A 20634-nucleotide genomic window follows, 5' to 3' on the forward strand; every position below is an offset into this window, starting at 1 on the left:
ACTGTCCAGGTCTCACCACAACTGAGAGGCCTAACCCACTTGCCTACAGTCACCTGGCTCCAAGAGGCAGCACCAGCACTCAAGCCAGCTTCGTGATCAAAAAGCTGGAAAGACTCTGCATTCTGTGGGGTCGGAACCCTGCAAAAACACTAACTTCATGCCTGAAAGAAGCTGGTGACTTGCATCAGCCCACCCTTTGCTGTACAGACAATCCCAGAGAGCACTGCAGACAGAGCGAGCTGCAGGATTCGCTCATGACCACGCCCAGCTGCCAGGTCCCTTGGCTCAGCCTCTACTGGGACAGTCCCACCTACCCTGTCAGGCTCTGGATGGTAAGCGGGACCACCTCGCCCAAGAGCAGGCCCAGAACAAACGAGCTAAACCTCAACAAGACTCCGCTGGGATGCCGCCCAAAGCTCCCACTATCTGGGGAGCAAGTCCGTCACAAACGGCGTCCGGAACGGTGACCCTAGGGAGGCAGATTCCTACTGCAGCACCCTGCGACCAAACCAGTCTCTTTCAAAACAAAAACACAATGCTTTCTCCAGGAGCCTCTTCCTTTAAATGCAAGTGGGCCTCCAATACAAAAGGAGAGAATGCAAAAGAGAGTTTTTCAAGAGGACATGAACAGCCCGCTCCCCCTCGGCCACCGCCCCACCGCAGACACCTGCAAGTGCAGGATCCCAGGAACCACGAGGCCGGAAGCGGACCAGCACCTCCGATGTAGAGCATGAGCGCTCGCCCCACACAGCAGAGCGCCAGGCACTCGGCGCCTCACAACCCGCGCAGGCAGGAGTGGGGACTGCAGAGCCGCTACAGACGAGAAAACGCAGTCTCTGGGCGGCCTGTAACCAGGAGCTTCTGGGCAGGGTCCTACTTACTAGGTGTGAAGGCTTCTCTCACCACACCCTCCTCAGCCCAGCTGCCCCCAATGCAGGGACAGACACGAGGTGCCACCTCCTACCAACTTCTTCCAAGACAGCCCCACACCACCGGTCAGCCCTGCCAGCTCCATGGGATGACGAGGGATGGGTGAAGAGACGGCAGGAAGATGCATCCCGGACCCTCGTCTCCTTCTCTCCAGGTGCCCAGAGGCCCCAGTGGGTGACATCGTTCTCTGTTCCTTGTGAGGTGGAAGTCACACAGCACACAGCTCAGGGTTGGAAGCAGGGCTGGCGCAGAAAGGATGTGCTGCTCAATTTGCCTGGAGTGAACCAGGAAGTGAGGACATGGCTACGTCCCCAGACCCTGAACCCAAGGACACCCATGAGGGCCCAGCAATCCCAGCCAGCTGACCCTGGGGGTGCAACCATGCTGTTCCGACGCCCCGTCCCGGGCCCAGCTTCGTGCTCTCATCTCCCACATACCCGACCACCTGCAAATAAACAAGTCAGGCGGCCAGAAGGCTCCACATAGGAGATCTTGATGACTTTCCCAGGCCACTGAATCAGTATTGTCTTCTCTCTGCACTACGCAGCTTGGCAAATCAGGGGCCACACATTCTACAGGATTCTCTTTTGTCTCCCCAAGACACAGAAGTAACAACAGGCTACACATAGTGTTTTTATAACTCTATTTGTGAAGCAGCCACACAGTGCCAGGCACCTTGTAAGCATTATCTTCTTTAGTTCACGCCACCTGCAATGGGCATGGAAGTTATCAAGAATGTGGCAAAAGCCCCATGAGAATGAACACTCGCGACTACAAATCCCAGCTAACCGTGACCCTGGACGGGGCAGGCACAGCCGAGCAGCCCCGGAGGGAGTCCTGCCGCAGCCACTGGCCGGGGCCCCACATGGCTGGGAGCCTCCCCGCCTCCCTCCTCGTTCACAACATGGGTGAGACAACAGTACCCGCCACCTCGAAGGCTGTAGGGTCCAATGAGTGAATGCACGGGAGGTGCTTACAACGGCGACTAGCACGCATAGTGAGCGTTCGCCACTGGCCTTACTTCCAAGCGGCCCTCAATCCCAACAACCCTATCAGCAAATGGAAGCTCGGGGAGTGCCCCGACTGGTGCAAGGTCATACCGCTAGGAAGCTGCAGAATCACAGCTGAACTCCAGACACGGGCTCTCAGGCTAATTCCCACCCCTGCACGACCCTCTGACTCTGCAAAGGGCCCCACGGCTCTTGGCGGGAAGTTCCTGTCTCCCGAGAACACTCAAGCCTCCTAGGGGAAAAAGATTTCTCTGGGAAAAGCCACAAACACTGCGTGAGTCACGTGCTTCCCAGAATAGAAGATGAGAGGACACAGTCGCCCCGGCGGGCAGGGCAACTGCGGCTGCAGGCACCAGCGCGGGCAGCTGCTCCCCACCTGGCTGGGCTCTGCCTCCCAGCAACATCCTGCAGCGCGATGAGCAGCCTTCCTCCTGCCCTCGACCAGGGCCTCGTGGGAGGGACCTAGGGAACGAAGGACTGAGAGCCTGAGGAGCTGAGACCCACTTGGCTGGTCACACTCCCGTCTCAGCCCCGCCCACTGCGCGGACAAGTCCGGAGTTCCGGAAGCGCTTTGTGGGCCCGGCTGTGGACACGGGGGAGGGCTGAAGTCAGCCGCGCACAAGGCCACCCCATGAGACACTGTGCTCTGCGTGTGCGGAACACTTCCAGGAGCGGGACTGGCACATACACCTCCGGCTGAAGCCACAGCACGTGCCGGCAGGCCGTGACATTCTCAGGAAAATCTCCTTTTCTCCCATTTATAAAGGACTTCTATCAAAGTTATACAAACAAAGTGTAAACAGTCAAACCACAAGGTTTGCTACGGAAAGCGACAGCGCTCTGCCCTCAGCTCTGTCTCCTGCACCGCTTCCCTCAGCCCAGAAGCAACTGCTCTAAGTTAGTGGCGCCAATTGTTTTGAAATTTACCTCCATTTCTCTAGATAACCTGCTTGTACCACCACCCTTCCTGACTTCTTCCTTTGGGGCATCATCGATGACTTCCCACGACTGACGATGAGGATTCAGGCCTTTCCTCTCACCCCCTCCAGCCTCGGGCATATACTCCAACCGCCAATACAGCTGAGTCCTAAGTCTGGCTGGCTGAAGTCAGCAGTCCCATTCACGTGACAGGTAAACACCACCCACAGCGAGGCCGAAGGAGACCACCTATCTCCATTTCCTGCACTACTCGTGTTTTCCCAGAGGCTAATGATAGGACCGTTCTTTCGTTTGCTTAGTTCTCAATGTACTTACCACTAGTTGCACCCTGAGCTCTTTAAACCACCCAAACCTCAAGGCATCCAGACGGATGAGGCGGCCCATCAATTCCTCTTCAGGAAGAACTCCTTCCTAGAGCCTTCCTTCTTGCTCCAGAAGGTCTGAAGACTCTCCTCTCTAGTGCACAACTGTCACCAGGCTCTCAGTCCCTCCTGTTACCAATATTCCTGTCCCCTGTAACCAAATTCTTCCTCTTTCATTGGTTACTTTCTTTTTTTAACAGAAGGCATCCTCCAGTAGCTTTCTGGAAAAGGAGAGGAAGGAGACACATGTTTTGAGACTTTGCAAGTCGCAAAATACCTTTAGTCTGCCCTCCCACTGGACTGGCAGTTTGACTGGGTATAGAATTCTAGGTTGAAAACGATTTTCCTGCAAACTCTGGAATGCTCTGCTCTCTGCTAGATTGCCATGCTGCTGTTAAGAGGTCCAAAGCCACTCCGATTCTCGATTTGTATGTAATCTGTGTCCATCTTTCTGGAACCTTACCAGATCATGTCTTTGCCCTAACATTCCAAAACTTCACAGAAGCTGCCTTAGTGAGCACACTGTCATCCATTGGACTAGGTACTTTCAGTCTAGAATATCTTCAGTTCTAGGAAAAAATTTTTTTTTAAGATTTTATTTTTCCTTCTTCTCTCCAAAGCCCCCAGGTACACTGTTGTATATTTTTAGTTGTAGGTCCTTCTAATTGTGGCATGTGGGATGCTACCTCAGCATGGCTGACAATCAGTGCCTGGTCCATGCCAGGATCCGAACCCACAAAACTCTGGGCCACCAACAGAGCACGTGAACTCAACCACTCGGCCACCCCAAAAAGTTTTTGGAATTATTTCATTTTATAGTCGTCCTTTGGTATCCACAGAGGATTGGTTCCAGGACCCCCACGGATACCAAACTCCACAGATGCTCAAAACCCTTATATAAAATGGCCTAGTTCTTGCAAATAACCTATGCACATCCTCTCGTATACTTAAATCATCTCTAGATTACCTGTAATGACTAATACCGTGCAAATGCCATGCAAATAGTTGTTATCCTGTATTGTTTAGGGTATAATGACAAGAAAAGTCCCCATGCGCAGTGCAGACGCAACCATCGGAGGCCTTTTGATTGCAGGGGCAGAACCCGTGGGCGGGGGGCCAACTGTAACCTCCTCCCCTCCATTTTTTGCTGGTTTTTTGACAACTCTTTTTATCAAACATGGTCCACATGGACGGATCCTCCAGTTTTGTTTTTCTTGTTTGTTCTTTTTGTCTCTGTGTTCTTCTTTCTGGGAGGTTTCCTCCACCTTTCCAAACCTTACACTGACGTTTTTCCATACGCACTCACATAGCTTTACTTTTCCAGAGCTCTTCCTGTTCACTGCACGTTCTTCTGACAGAATCCTTTTCTTGTTCCAGGTTAAAAATACCTACTCTCAGCTGAGGATGTTTATGAGAGGTTTTCTCCTGGAAGTTTTGACCCTGCATAAGTCATGTGCCGCATCACGACGTTTCGGCTGATGACGGATCATAGAGACAACAGTGGTCCCATAAGATGAGCACCATGTAGCCTAGGTGTGTAGTGGGCTGCACCATCTGGGTTTGTGAAGTGCACTGTATGATGCTCGCACAACGACAGTTCTCAGAACATGTCCCTGTCATGACTGTAATCTGCATTTCCTCTAAGTTGCTTTTATCCATTTGTTAGCTTTGGTCTTTTCTGTCTTTTCTGTTAGTGACTTTCCTCAGCTATCTGGTGTGCTCTAAAGAAACGACCGGGGCTTGTCCACCACAAGCTTCCCATAGGAGGAGCCAGGAGGCACAGATCTTAGTGCCTCTGGTCTCTTCCTGATCTGGTCAGGGCCCCAGGGGAGGTGTTCTAACCCTTGCTTAGTGGACAAAGGCTGGATGCCAGGACTCGGACAGCCAGTGGAGAACACAGGCCAGGAATCTCAGCGGTGGCCATGCGTAAGTTCATTAATCACTAGGATTTTCTGTAAGGTACCCCACCCTCAAAAGTGGGCCAATGGCTTTACCCTCTGTTGAGGGAATGTCAATCTTCTGCTGTGCGGAGGACAGGGCAGCCGCCCAGCCACCCTGAGTGAGGAAGGACCTGGGCTCTGCCTGCCTTGAAAGCTGACTTCCAACCGATTCTTCTCTGCCCCGCTGGCTGCCACTCTGGGGGGGATGGCGCTGCAGAGCCTGCGCTTTCTGAAAACTCCGTGGCACAAACCGAGCTGGCCCTCGGCTTTCACGTCTCCTCAGTCAGCACTTGGCGCTCTCAGGTCAGGAACTCCATCAGCAACTCTGCAAGCCACACCCAGCTTCCAAATGTGATGCTGGTGCTTCCTCTCACGTCCCTCCTATTCACAGGGGCTCTCACCTTTCAAACAGCCCTCGTCACTGTGGGTGTGTTAGGTCTCAGGAAGACACAGAGCAGACATAGGGACTCAATCCACCTTCTTTACCTGGTAAGCTTTACTTCACCTTTACTGTTCTCCACACACTCAAACTGGTCCTGGAAAAAAATCTGGCAAACAATGTCCCATTTTACCAGTGAGCCACATGCCTTAGGCTTGTTCACTAACAGCCCAAGGGAGGGCCCACACTGACCTGCACACGGCTCAGGATGCCCACCAACAAGGACCACCTTCAGTCCCGCCCGTGCCCCACAACCACTGAGAGGGCTGGCTAAGCACACAAAGCACACCCAAAGAAAGGAAAATACAGGAAATAAAGAGAAAGAGAAAAATAGATGCGACAGAAAAACACACAATAGAATCAACCAACTCAAAAATCAGTTATTTGAAAAGTCTAATAAAGATGACAGTCATCTGGAGATGCTGATTAAGAGAAATGAGAGAAGGCGTAAGTCACCAAGACCAAGAAGGAACCAAGAGTGATGAGCACAGGTCCTGCACACAGTGTAAACCTTTTGGAAACCAACTGAGCACGTCTGAGGATGTAAGAGATGCTGCTAAGACTGGTTACTTCTGCCTAGAAGGCCTGGAAGTTGGGTTAAGAAAAGAAATTTTACTGTGCATGTTATGCCTTCCTGTAATGTTGGAGAAAAACGTTAACCATCTGCAGTATTATGTTTTAGCCGTGTAGGAAGACTCCTTGCAAAGTGGAATTACAGGCCATCTTTATTTTCTTCTTTATCCTAAGAAATCTATTATCTTCTGAGACATTCTACACCTAAAAAATTAGCATCTCTAAAAAACCTACAACTAAAATTACACTTAGCAGTGAAATACTGACTGTTCTCCCCTCAGGTCATGAACAAAAAACGAGCTGTCTGTCATCACCACTGCTATTCAACATTGTGCTGGAGGTCCTCACCAGTTAATGACGCAAGAGAAGACAGAAAACGCCTTAAGACTAAAAGGAAGACGTAAAACTGTCTTTATTTGCAAACAGCACTATTATTTACATAGAACAATCCTAAAAAAATCTAAAAAAAGTTCACTGGCACTAAAAGTAAATCTAGCAGAGTGCAAGATACAAAGTCAATATATTAAAAAAAATATTACTTTTCTTATACACTGATTAGCAGCAAATACTGGAAAGTGAAATTTTTTAAACTTCTATTCAAAATAGCATCAAAAATATAATATTTAGGATTAAATTTATCAAAAGGTATGCAAGATCTCATTACAAAAAGATACGCTAGAAATAACTGTCTGGTGAGCTGCGTGGCAAGAGTCGTGAAGCCCAGGGGCTGCCCAGAGTCCTCCGGGACGAACGTGTGTGAGTAAAATGCTGTCAGTACCCCGGAAACCGTCCGCTCCAGTGGAAGTCCCTGGAGATCTGTCAGTGCCTCTGCACTCCACAACAGGTTTCTAACTCGGGAGAAACACGGATGAAAACTCTTACGTCAAGGTTCCGTCGAGGTTCCCACATCAGAGTCCTCAGGGCCCCTGCCTGGTGGCGTCAGGCAGCAAGCGCACAGTGTCATGGTCACGAGTGCAGCTGTCATTTAAGATGCTGATGAGCCACAACATGCTTCTTTAACTGGCATCCAGCATCTTCCAGGACAGCAGCTCTCAGCTGGGGATGCGTTCAGACTCACCCATGGAATTTTATAAAAATAACAATGGTTAGGCTCTATTCCCGTCTTACTAAATCTCATCATTTGATATTCTTTGGTACATTCCTAGGATATTTTGTCTTGGGATTATTATCCATTATATCTCAAGATTGATTTCTCTATAAAAATTACGTTCAGGGGCCGGCCCCGTGGCTGAGCGGTTGTTCACATGCTCCGCTGCGGTGGCCCAGGGTTTCGTCAGTTCAGATCCTGGGCGCAGACACGGCACCACTCATCAAGCCACGCTGAGGTGGCGCCCCACATGCCACAAAACTAGAAGGACACACAACTAAGAATATACAATTACGTACTGGGAGGCTTTGGGGAGAAAAAGGAAATAGAATCTTCAAAAAAAAATTTATGTTCATCCATTTTGATAAATCAGATGTTAACATCTACTGACTTCTTTGAAAATAAGCTTAATCATTATCCTTACAGATATTCTGCCTAATTTTCTAATTACCTTCATATCTTTGTTTTGGATGCCACAGAAACAACGCAATTTCCTTGTCAGCTGCATTACTCTTATTTATAACCTCATCAGACATTTCACATTTGAAATTTATCAGTATTAATTAACCAAAGCCATTAAAGGTCTGTCGTCTGTGGGTAGTTTTTACTCAGATGCCTGCCTGGAAGCTGTGTACAAACTACGGGCGAGCGGCTGCATCTTTGTCAGAGACGGAGTCTCAGAGGCTCGTGGTGAGGAACCGGACCAGGCGTCCCAAACCACCAGCCCCTCAGGGTGCAGGCTCGGGGCACAGGCCTCTGAGGTGACAGCATCCAGACGACGTTCGGACGCACCAGCAGACTCAGTGAGGACTTCCTCCTCCTTTTCAGTCAGGAAGCAGATGGTCTCAGGCCTCTGCTAACCCCAGATCCCACAGGGTAAGAATTACACAGAACTAATTTTATCAAAGTTATGTGTGGATGTTGGTTCTAATTTCTCTTTTCTGGATACTTAAGAAAGTTATTACTCTTTCTTCATAAGCTATCTAACCTGCAAGTTGATGAAAACGAAACATTTTCAAATACGTGGCCCTCACTGACAGCCAAGAATTCAGAAACTCTTACTGAGTCTCCTTACTTTTCACGGCAATGTGCTCATTTGCATAGGTTCCACAAGAATCTCTCCGCCTTTTTAAGGGGACAGAATGAGACAAATTGTACAATCAATGTCTTAACCAGGCATGTCATATTTGAGAACAACGCTCAGTCAATAAAACAAGGCAAACCACTTGTAAGGGTCAAAAGATGCAGGCAATGCCGACAAACCCCTAGGAAAGCAGCCTGGCACCTGGCTTATGGGGCCCCAGCCTCATGGGCCGTAAAGGCCAGGAATCTTAGGATATTTGGGGGAACCTCAAGAAGAGAGGAATTCACCCAAATATATAGCTATGGCACAGGAAACCAGTGGAGAGAATTTACTGGGCTTGGTTTCCTAGCCTTGAGATTGCAAATGATGGAAGTTTAGAAATCCAATCTGAGATCCCTTACGCAAATTTCCAGAGAGAAGTGAATCTTGTAAGTGACCACAACAGCGTGGTTCTAGGATTTTGCAAAGACAAGGAGAAGGCCTGTGTGGTACCCCAACGCCCGTAGCCCAACTACATGAATAATCAGGTCAAGCCTGTTGAGGCCGGCCTTATTCTGTGATCAAGAATAATCCTTCTTTGAGACTGTTATCATCACAAGGAGGGAGGCAACATGAAAAACTTAAGTGGGAAAAAAAAGATGATCTGTGACCTGTCTAGCTTACCCATTAAGGTTATTTCTAACTTTCATCATCTTTAAGCTAGTTTACAAGTCGGCAAGCAGAAGAAAACTGATAGGAACGCAAGTGATTCGTGTCACAGAAACATCAACTCCATCCTGGGGCACGCAGCTGCTTCCCGCCCTCTGGATACTGACAGTGTCCCCAGTTTGGCATCTCTCTGTACACTAACCCCAGGAGTCCCTCTCTGATACTAACCACACAGTGCTTTGAATGGTACTTCGGACCATTGTAAGACCCCAGTTCCTTCATTAATTAGTGAGTTAAATAAAATACTTGACATCTCCAGGTGAACAGACAAATACAACATATAAGACCACTATACTTAAAATTATAAAACATTACTGTAAAAAACGAAACAGAGAGCTATACCATGATTGGAAGGGTCGAAATTGCTAAGATGTCACTTTGCTCCAAATTGATCTATAAATTTAATGCAAAATCAAAAAAACATAACAGCGTCTTTTGTAGATACTGACAATCTTTTTGTTTTTTTGAGGAAGATTAGCCCTGAGCTAACATCGGCTGCCAATCCTCCTCTTTTTGCTAAGGAAGATTGGCCCTGAGCTAACATCCGTGCTCATCTTCCTCTACCTTATATGTGGGACGCCTGCCACAGCATGGCTTGATAAGCGGTGCGTAGCTCCATGCCCGAGATCTGAACCAGCGGATCCAGGGCTGCCGAAGCAGAGTGCAAGAACTCAATCACTACACCACCAGGTGAGCCCTGATGAGCTATTTCTAAAATGCATCTATAGAAAAGCAAGATAATCTTCAACAGCTAAACAATCTTAAGAAAGGAAAATAAATTTAGAAGACTTGCAATACCAGATTTCGGGACTTACTATGAAGCTATAGCACTCAAGAAAGTAACAGTATTGGCCTACGGATGGATATGTACCAGTGGAATTAAACAGAGTCCAGAAATGGACCACCACATTTACAGTAGGCTGATTGGACAATAGTGACAGAGCTCCTCAAAGGGAAAGGTGTAACTTTTCCAAAAATGCACGGAAACTTGACAATAGGGGTAAAAAAGTGAACCGTCATTGACTCCAGCCTCAGATCAAACATGAGATGGGTCATAAACCTGTACAAAAAACATTAAAACAGAAAGCTTCTAGAAGAAAACAGGAAAATTAATTTGCAGCCATGAAATGGGAGAAGATTCTTTAAAGCACAAAAACCACTAACAGCAGAAGAAAAAATTGATAAATTGGATTTCATCAAAATCAAGAAACACTATTAAGACATCAGAGACTGAATGGCTAAGGTTAACTTTATTACTGATAATCTTCAAATGTGAAATGTCTGGTGAGGTTTTATAATAAGAATAACACAACTGACGAGGAAATTGGGTTGTTTCTGTGGCATCCAAAGCAAAGATATAAAGGCAATTAAAAAACCAGACAAAGCATCTCTAAGGATAATCGTTTCCATTAGACTGTTCACAGCCAGTGTGAAGAAACACAACCGATCTTGTAAACACTCATCTTGTATCCTGCAACTGTGCTGATCTCGGTTATGAGCTCTAAGAAGCGTGTGCGTGCGTCCATTGGGTTTTTCTACATACAAAATCACGTTGTCTGTAGACAGTTTTCGTCTTCTGCTCCAGGCTGGATGTCTCCTAGTTCCTCTGCTGCATGACTGCCCTGGTAGGACGTCCGGGACGATGCTGCAGAGAAGCGGCCAAGGCACCACCCTCTCTTCACCTGTCCTCCTCTTCCCCATCCCGGTCACCTCCACCCACAGCCTCACGTCGCTGGGCCTTCCCTTTGACTTCTCAGGGCTGCTGCTGAGCTCGCCCGCGCCTTTGCATCTCAGTTCCTGTGCTGGTCAACTGTGCAATTTCTGTTGGGTTCTTTTTTATAATTTCTTTTTATTGATAGTCTCTATATCTATTGATTGCTTTTTTCCCTGCATATGAGTTATACTTTGTCTTTTTGCCTGTCTCATAAGTTGTTGAAAGATGGAAGTTTCAAAGACTATCATGTGGCCAACTCTGGAAATCCGAATCTCTACCCTCCCCAGGGCTTGTTGCTATTGCTGCTAGTTGTGTTGTTTACCTGTTTAGTGATATTTCTGAACTAATTCGGTCACGTCTGTATGTTGTGTGTGGCCGCTGAAGTCTACTCAGCTAGTCAAGCCAAAGCAAATACAAGTTCAGCCACAGCGAGACACCACTTCACATTCACTAAGATGGCTATAATAAAAAGGGCGCCAATAACAAGCGTTGGTGAGGACGTGAAGAAATTGGAACCCTCATACACTGCTCATGGACATGTAAAATAGTGCAGCCACTATGGAAAACAGTTTGGCAATTCCTCAAAAAGTTAAATAAAGAGTTACCATGTGACCCAGCAATCTGCCCTAGATATTTTACCCAAGAGAATCAGAAACATACGTCCACACAAAAACCTGTACACAAATGCTCACGGCAGCACTCGGTGTAACGGCCAAAACTGGAAACAACCCAACCGTCTATCAAGCGATGAATGGATACACAAACGTAGCATATCCACCCAAGGGAACATTATTCACTCATAAAAAGCATAAAGTACAGAGACATGCTGCAACGTGGACCAACCTTGAAAAGATGATGCTAAGTGAGAAGGCCAGACACAAAGGCCACATGTGATATGACTCCGTGTATAGGAAATACCCAGAGCAGGCAACACGCACAGAGAGAAAGCAGATGAGTGGCTGCAGAGATGGGGGAAAGGAGAGAGGGGAGTGGCTGCAGAGATGGGGGAAAGGAGAGAGGGGAGTGTCTGCCAAAAGGTACAGGGTTTCTTCTGGGGGTCACGAAAATGTGCTGGAATCAGAGAATGGCAACAGTTGCACAAGCCTGGGAATACACTAAGAAGCAGTGAATTATACATTTTAAAAGTCAATTTTATGGGATGTGAATCAAATCTCAACAATTAAAAAACATTAAGAAAATGAAAAGCCAAGCCACAGACTAAATGAAAATATTGGCAAGACACATACTTGATAAAGGACACATATACAGAATATATCAAGAACTCATAAAAATCAATAAAAAGAAAGCAACCCAATAAAACTCTGCAAAAAACTTAGAACAGACACTTGCCAAATAACATATACAAAGCCAGTAAGCACACGAAAAGGAGTGCGACACAGTCACTAGAGAATTAGTCAGTAGGGAAATGTGCATTAAAACCAAAAACAGATACTATTTCACACCACTGGAATAATGAGACACTTTTTTAAAGCAGTACGTCCAATAGTGGTGAAGGTATGGTGCAAGAGGAACTCTCACACACTGCAGGTAGGAGTGTAAAATGGTACAACCATGCTGGAAAACAGTTTGCACACTAAATGGACCAGCAACAGTACCTGGTACTAATGCAAGAGAAATCAAAACACAGGTCGACACCAGATTTAAACATGAATGTTCATGGCAGCAGTATTCACAGGAGCCAGCAACCAGAAACAACCCAAACGTCCACAACAGGAGAATGGACAAACAAACAGGGATATTCGTAGAGTGGACTGCTCTCAACGATAAAAAAGAATAAACTACTGATAAACCCAAAAACGTGGCTTAATCTCAAAACAAGATGCTGGGCACAGGCAGGGCTGGGCACGGGGCGAAGCAAGAGAGCTGCTGGGGCACCAACTTCAAGGTGTCACTCTGAGACCCCACTCTCAAGGTGTACAGTCATGTAGCACATAACGACGTGTCAGTCAACTACGGACCGCATGGACCACCGTGGCCCCGTAAGATCAGGGGGACAGAGCCGAGGCGTGCAGTGGGCCGTATCACCGAGTTTGGTAAGTACACACGATGACGTTCACACAATGACAAAATCACCTAATGACGCGCATTTCTCAGACCATGTCCCGTCATTAGGTGACGCACGACTGTACAAGGCAGGTCCCAGCCTCTCTCGCCTCGTCCTAATGTCAGCCCTGGGCAAAAGAAGACAGCAATTAAAGAGCAAACGCAGTACAATTCCATTTCTTTACAGCCAAAGAACAGACAAAACCAATCTGCGGTAATAGAAAGCAGAACGGGGGTTGTCTCCCGGGGAGAGGAATTGATTGAAAGAGAAAGGGCCTGCTGAGGTCACGGAAACTTTCTACAGCTTGACTGAGGCGCTAACAGGTGGCACATTTTCAAAACTTCAGGTCTGTCCATTTCACTGTACATACAGCGTACACAGTTACTACCTCAATGAAAAATTTTAAAAGGAATTGAAAACTTCCCCTTTTTTAAAGACCAGGCTGAATGCCATTGTTCAAGCAAGTGAACTAGATCTGGCAACATGAAGGTCTCCTTTGAAGTCATCTGGCATGCTTCCGGATCTCTGAAACGGGTTTCTTCAAAGCAGAAACAACCTTTAGAGTTCCAGGAAGCTAGTGGGACTGGGGATTCATGCCCTAAAGGTGACAAAGGCAAGAAGGTTCCTCAGCCTTCACTTGCAGGGGACCTCCACTATCGTCTCTGCCACCACCACCCCGCCCCAGCCCCCCTGCTGCATAGCTCAGTGGGCCCTGGGGCAGGCGGGCAGCACCTCTGGAGCCCAGATGCCTATTGGGAAAGATGGCTGAGAGCCTGAATGAAAGCTCCCGGGGCAGCAAGAAGATTGGAGGACAGGAAGCACCGTCCCCTAAAACAGTCTGTCCTGAAAAGCACCATGATTTAAGAATACAGTCACTTACTTTTTTAAGAACACAGGGCAAAATTTAAAAACAGTGGTAACAGCAATAGAGCTGGAAACAACTGAAGTGTATGCTAACAGGAAAGCAACTAAATCCATTCCACGTGACGGAATACCAGAGAACTACTAAGAAGTAAACACCAGAAATTCCACGCAGGTCAATCTCAGGGAAAATCAATCATCTACTAAGATCATTTGTTACGCATGTGAACACACACCAGAATTATCCAAGAGGACTTACACCAGAGTGTGAATATTAACTCATTCTGAGAGTGAGTGGAATTTGAAACAGCAGAGAGATATGAAGAACTTTCACTTCAATTTCCTACTGTCTTTTTTTTTTTTTTTACAGGGAGCACGTTTTCACATGACACTTGTACAGTATTCTGAGAAGCCTGCCACAGAACCACACGTGAGATCACGTCCGAGCTTAAGTCCCAGTCGTGAGCCGTCCCTCTGGCCTCGCAGGACTACCCGTGGGGAGCGCAGCTCTCCGGGCGGCCTGCAGGGCCCCTCCCAGGCGGCTATCGGATCAAAGCTGGTTCACAATACTACGCCGGTCTTCGCCTTCTGTCGTTTTTCTGTTTTCCTTCACGGTGCTGACACTCGCACTGAAGACACAAAGCAGCGACGGGTAGGACGCGTTCATGAACCAAGGCAGCGGCACCAACTTTACCAGCGGTCTTCCTCTTCCTCTCGGTCGCACACACAAAACTCAAAAACAAGGACGACTTCGGTTAAGAATGTCCCTCACGAAGCAGTAAAAACATTAACTTTATCAAATCGTGACCCCTCGCAACGTAACCTCAACACACTGTGTGAAGAAACAGGGAGCAAACGTAAAACATCTCTGCTGCAGGCCAACGTGCGACGCTGTCTTAAAGAAAAGCACTTGTGTGTTTGAGCTGCAAGCCGAACTAGCCACTTTTTACAAAACCATTTTACTTGAAGAAATGACTGATAAATGATAGTTACTCAAACTTGGGTGTTGGCAGACACTTTCTCAAAAACAAGTTAAATAAGCTTCTCACGTCGAAGAAAACAACCAAGGGTGCTTACGTCGAAGAAAACAACCAAGAGTGCTTGTTGCCAATACGAATCTCAAGCTTCCGAAACGAGTCAGAATTTTTTTTAACTTGTATCAGCCACCATAAGCTTAACAGACCCCTAATATTTAAAGACTTTTCAATAACTGGTGGCAATGTTGGCTCATGTGATTTTTTTACGATGCATAATAAAGTATGACAACATTTAGAAGACCTACATAACTCAGTGAACCAGTATTTTTGAAATGACCAGTGTACAATGTTACATAATCATACTCGATAAAATGCCCCTCAGAGGACAAGATACAGCGATGAATGCGAATGCAACAGTTGGAAGGCTCATTGGGTCTTTCAGACTCCACACTACTACTAACCTTTAAGGAACTCTCGCTTGTAGAAGACAAGATTATTAAGATATGAATACTAACCAAAATAATCTACAGAGTCAACGCAATCCCTATCAAAATCCCAATGACGTTTTTTGCAGAAATAGAAAAACCCAGCCTAAAACTCATGCGAAATCTCAAGGGACCCAGAATAGCCAAAACAATCTTGGAAAAAACGATCAAAGTTGGAGGGCTCATACTTTCCGATTTCAAAACTTACTGTAAAGCCACAGTAATCAAAACAAAGTGGTCCCGGCATAGAGACAGACAGACAGGGGAAGGCAGCCGAGAGCCCAGAAATAACCCTCGCACACACAGTCAAGTGACTTTCGACAAGAGTGCCGAGACAATTCAATGGGGACAGCACAGTCTTTTCAACGAATGGTGCCGGGAAAACCGGACAAGAAAAGAAGGAATTTGGACCCTTACCTAAGACCATATACACAAATAAACTCAAAATGGATCAAAGAGCTAAACATGAGAGTCAAAACCATAAAACTCTTAGGTAAACATGAGGGGAAAGCCACAGCTGCAGCCCTTCCAGGCCTTTCCAAATCAAGGCGGCCAGCACCTGAACACCGCGCTGAGGCAGCATTTACCCGTGAGGCGGAGGCCACCGCTCATTTTTAACATCAAGGAACAAGGGCGGTCCTTCGTGTTGTCATTTCTAACCTCAAACAAGCCGCATAAACAGCAGTTGTGGGAACGGGCCGGGCTGAGCACATTAGATGGCCTGTGGGGGCAGTCCCATGCAGGAAAGGGCCGTGGCTACTTAAAAACACGCACGGACCGTCAGTTCAGTTTCTTAGAACTGCAAAAAGAAAGAGAAAAAGGCTACCAGATAGCATTGCCAACAGCGAGTTTTTCTTTTTAAAAGAGAGTGGGACATTTGGAATTTCTGGCCCAGGGACCTCGGCAGCTCAAGCCAGATGCTCTGTGTACCACTTCACTGCGTCTGGGAGGAGAGAGAAGCAGGGTGGGGAAAGCCAGGCAAGAACAGCCAGGCTGAGAACCGAGGGTGTGGAAGACTCCAGAGCGAGACAAGTAAAAAGCAACTGAGAAAGTAACCCTACTTGTTACTTCAAATGAGGATCATAACCACTCAAGAGTAAAGAGGAAAAGAGGGAAGAGAGAGAAGGCGGGGGGCGGAGGGGAGAGGCTCACTCAAGAAGAAACAGACACCAGGAGAGCCCTCTCTCTATTAAAGCGACTGCATTTGTGGGAAAAACCTTCCTACAAAGAAAACTACAGGCCCAGATGGCTTCACTGGTGAATTCCACCAAACATTTAAGGACAAAATAATGCCTATTCTATACAAACTCTTCCAAGAAAACAGAAGTAGAGGAAGTACTTGCCAACTCATTTCATGAGGCCTAAGTTACCCTGACACCAAAACCAGACAAAGATATCACAAGAAAAGAAAACCATAAAACAATATTCCTCATGAACACAGAAACAAAAACTTAAAATATTAGCAAATCAAATCTACTGTATATTAAAAGGATAAGGTATCACGATCAAGTGGAGTTTATCCCAGGAATGCAAGGCTGGTTTAGCACTGGGAAAAAAATCAATTAACATACTAACTATATTAACAGAATATTGAGTAAAAACCTTATCATTATCCCAAAAGATGTAGAAAAAGCATCTGGTAATATTCCAAACTCATTCATGGTTTCAAAAAAAAAAACCAAAATAACTCTCAGTAAACAGGGAACAGTGGAAACATCCTCAACCTGAGCAACAGCATCTCCCAAGAATCGAAAGCCAACACCACACCTGATGAAAACGTGAAGACTCGAACAAGCCAAGGATGGATTCTCACCACTTCTACTCAAAACTGTACTGGAGGTCTCAGGGAGTGCAATAAGACAAGCAAAAAGAAACGGACGAATGAGTGAGTGAATGAAATAGAAAGCACATGAAAAGAAAAGAAACTGAAAGATGTCAAAATTTATGAAAATGTGAAGTAACTAGAAGAGCTAAAAGAATTTTTAAAAAGAAAAAAGTTGGAGAGCTTCCTAATGTAAGTGAGCATAAGTGAGGCCATCTTGTTACGCCAAACGGCCCCAGCCCCTCCTCTGTGTGACTACTTGCTGCTCTGCACGTACTCCAAAAAAATCACATGCTGTCCTGATTTATGGCCTCTGCTTACGTATGTGCTCCCCAATAGCCTGATAAATTAAAACTTTGTTCTATGAGTTCCTCTCCAGGAACAGGCTGACCATAGGCGGGAAACACACCTACAAGGTATTCTGTCAACATCACAGTTGACAGAAGAATGGAACAATATGATGCCTGGAGCCCGTCCTGCCTGGAGACCAACATCCCTGGGCCCCTCCTCACTCCCCATTTTCCCTACATAACTGCCTCAAGATTCTGTAGTCCTTGAAGATGGTTCTTTTGGAGACACCAGTCTGCCATCTTCCCCACCATGCCAGCTAATGGAACTTCCTTCCTCCCTAACTCGTGATCAATTGGCTCAGATCGCAGGGAGCAGAGTGAGCTCACTGCTTGGCATCACTAATTTATTTTAAAGTTATTATAAAGTTAGAGTAATAATGACACTATTGTACTAGCCAAAGGATAGACATATGGATCAAGGGAAAAGAATAGTCTAGAAACAGACCCAGGCATATAACGTCAACTGATTTTTGTCAAAAGTGGTAAGGTAATTCAAAGGAGAAAAGATGGTATTGAAAAAAAAAGTGACTCTCAACTATTACTACACCACACTCAATATTAACTCAAAATTAACATAAAGGCTAAACCTAGAAAGCTTCTAGAAGCTTCAGCTAGGCAGACACAAAAAGGACAAACCATTAGAGAAAAGAACTAACAAATCAGACTTAAAATTAAAACCTTTTCCTTTTCAAAAGACATTGCTAAGAAAATGAGAAGGCAAGCCACATCCTGAGAGAACATATTCACCAAACATCTGACAAATTCCATCAAGAATATAAACAGCACTCTTGAAACCCAATAATAAGATGACAAACAATACATTAAAAAGTGTGCAAGAGCCTTTGAAAAGACACTTCACAAAAGAAGATACGTGGATATCAAATAAGTACGCACATGAGAAGACGTTCGACATCATTAGTCACCAGGGAAACAGGAATAAGGCCGGTGAAATACCACTATACGCCCCCTAGCACGGCTAAGATTAGACTGACAGAGTGCTGCCCAGGACGAGGAAGAACCAGAAGCCTCAGACTTGGTGGTGGGAGGGGCAAAACAGTGCAGCCACTTTGGAAAAGAGTGAGACAGCTTCTCACAAAGTCAAAATATACTTCCATATGACCCAGAAACCCCTCTCTTAGGTATTTACCCAAGAGACCTGAAAACTCCTACAAAGACCTGTACACAAGAGTTCACAGAAGCTCTCCTTGCAAGAGCCAGATAGTGGATACAAATTACGGTATATCCATTCGACGTAAAAAGGAACGAACTGCTGCTGCAGACACCCACAGGGATGAAGGTTTTTGAGAAGACACTTGCTAAGTGAAAGCAGCCAGACACAGAGACCACACACCGCGTGGTTGTGTCTGCACGTCACTCTAGACGAGGCAAAGCCACAGTGGCGGGAAGCAGAGCAGCTGTGGCCAGGGGCCAGAGCAGACCCAGGGAACCGCCTGCAAAGCGTCTGGGGACTTGAGCGCCTGTGGAAACGTTCCGCACTTTGACTTTGGCGGTGGTTACATGTCTGTTCTACACCTGTCTAATTGAATAGAATCGTACACACCTTAAAGGCTAGCTTTATTATATATAAATCATACCTCAGTAAACCTGCTTTTTAAAAAATAACAGCTGTAAAAATGTCTGTACAGGCACACCCGGAGGCCTCGTGTCCCGCCGTCAGCGCTGATCGTCTCGGGAGGGAAGGGGGCGCGGCAGGGGGCAGGCGGGAGAGGGTCTGCTGTCTCAAGGTCCTCTCCATCGGGCTCTTCGCACACAGGACTGGAGTCAGAGAACCCTCCCAGGAGAACCCGCACAAAACTCACTCACGAGCCACAATAAGGTCATTCCCCAAACTTCAGAGTTAATTAAACACTGTAAATCAGAATTTTAGGTTAAAATACTCGTAATATTTAGTTTCTTTAAACATGTCAATTTTTCTGTGCTATCATAACTAAAATTGTTCTTTTTTAACCATTAGAATAACTCCTTTTTGTTTCTAATTTTGTCCGTCAAATAAACACAGTGTGGCAGGCAGCTCCTGACAGGCTCCCAGCGGCCCCGCCTCCTGGAATTCACCCTCTGCCGTCCTGGCTCCTCCCCACACACTGCCTCACTCTCCAGGACGGCCTGAAGTGGCTCCCAAGAGGTCGAGTTAGAAAGAACCAGCAAACGGTGGCTTATCAGCCTCCACTGCAGCCCCATATCAAACCCTCAACTCCTAACCCGTCACCAAGACTGAACACAAAGCCCCAGGCCTCTGCTCCTGATGCATCCATTCATAAAACGCACATAAGACAAGTTTTCCCACTAGCAGCTAAAGCAAAAACAAAACAAAAAAGAAAAGAGCTTGGACCTCACCAGTTAGGTGCGCTTGAGCCTCTTTCTCAACCCTGAAAGAGTGAGAGAAGTGTCACCTATGCCCCGTGCCTCCTGTAATTCCACACGCGGAGAAACCGAAGGGCGTCCCCAAGAGGAAGCAGCATGGCCAACAGTCTGGGGCAGAGAGCTTAGGACGCTCACAAGGTTCAGAGAGGTGAGTGTGGCTACAACGCAGGCCTGTGGGAGGGTGGCAGATGACGTGGTTGAAACATAGGCTGCACCCCTGCAGCTCACCAAGCCGCAAACTGGTGATCTTCAAAATATGGCTTACTGGGCGCAGGCAGTGTTTTTAAAATCAGAAAATTTCATATAAAAATCCAGACTCTTAGAATTATGTTAAGTGAAATAAGCCAGCAAGAGAAAGATCATCTGTGTATGACTCCACTCATATGAGGAATCTAAAACTATGGACCAAGAACAGTTTAGTGGATACCAGGGGAAAGGTGGGGTTGGGGGTGGGCACAAAGGGTGAAGTGGTGCACCTACAACATGACTGACAAACATTAATGTACAAATGAAATTTCACAAGATTGTAACCTATCAATAACTCAATAAAAAAAAAAAAAAATCCAGACTCTTAAATCCTTGCAGAGCAATTGTCTGCTGGGGCTCAGTTGGACCAACCCTGTTAGACCGCATGGGTGCCCTGGCTCGCCTCCTCCGTCCCGTCACCAGGACCTCCGGCAGACGGCATCTGCTTGGCGAGGTATCCACTGTGCAAGAGGACGCAGGAAGCACTGACTGTTCACGTGAATGGATCGCAGAGAGAAGGTCGAGACTGTGGAGAGGCATCAACGACGACCTACCCTACAGAGGGACCGCCTGAAGATGAGGCAGGCCGGGGATCTGTGACCTCCACTACCGTTAGGAAGTCGGCGCCGGCAGTGTGAG

The 20634-nt window shown here is 46.7% G+C and overlaps 1 protein-coding gene across 8 annotated transcripts in view; it reads right to left on the minus strand.

The window, feature by feature from the left end:
* The window catches only part of MAD1L1 (mitotic arrest deficient 1 like 1), a 415963-nt gene that overhangs the window by 356290 nt on the left and 39039 nt on the right, over positions 1–20634 (minus strand). The window contains exon 1 of one of the 8 annotated variants that reach the window (XM_070567325.1): positions 19723–19932. The exons of 6 other annotated variants lie outside the window; for them this stretch is intronic. The gene's annotated coding sequence lies outside the window, so the exon portion shown is untranslated. Of the gene's footprint in view, positions 1–3194; positions 3604–19722; positions 19933–20634 lie in introns of those variants that run through there. One more of the 8 variants, XM_070567323.1, reaches the window with a different exon arrangement.

Source organism: Equus przewalskii, chromosome 12 (assembly GCF_037783145.1).
Source record: "Equus przewalskii isolate Varuska chromosome 12, EquPr2, whole genome shotgun sequence".
Taxonomy (NCBI): Eukaryota; Metazoa; Chordata; class Mammalia; order Perissodactyla; family Equidae; genus Equus; species Equus przewalskii.